Below are 647 nucleotides of genomic sequence, written 5' to 3'. Positions count from 1 at the left end.
CCCTGGACGGACTTAGCTTACCCCGGCACTACAAAAGTTCGTCACAACACATTTTTGTCCAAAAAGAACATTCTGGTCGAACAGCACAAATTTCTATCAGAAACTCAGAGCGAGGATCAATCGATAACGGAATTTGTTGCGGCGCTTCAAAAAAGAGCAATCGATTGTGCATTTGTGTGTGAATGTACGAAACCCGTTTCTGATATCTTTCTTAGATCACAATTTATAAGAGGGCTACGTGACAGCTATATAAGAGTGCAGCTTCTACAAAATCCAGCAGTATCATTCGCAAAAATTTTAGAAACATCTACAACAGTGGAAGCCGCCAAAATCCATAATAACGCCATAGGGCATAGAGCAGCAGGTGCAGCAACTAACATCAATCAAGTTAAAACCTCAAGAGAAAAATATACGACAAACGAGAAAGAAAGCGCAGCAGCAACTTTAAAAGGGAATTAAGAGCAAAAGTCGATTACAGCGAATTAGGAATAGACGGTTTGTGTCTACGATGCGGTAAAAATAATCATATTGCAAAAGACTGCAAGATAAATAAGTACAAACTAAAATGCTTCGCATGTGGCAAGTCTGGTCACGTCAAAATAGTGTGCATAAAAGAAAAGATGAAACAGAATCAATATAAAGGCAAA

This window comes from Rhagoletis pomonella, unplaced genomic scaffold (genome assembly GCF_013731165.1).
Source record: "Rhagoletis pomonella isolate Grant_MI unplaced genomic scaffold, Rhpom_1.0 Rhpom_scaffold_00068, whole genome shotgun sequence".
Lineage (NCBI taxonomy): Eukaryota > Metazoa > Arthropoda > Insecta > Diptera > Tephritidae > Rhagoletis > Rhagoletis pomonella.
Note: the sequence above shows the minus strand (reverse complement) of the source record.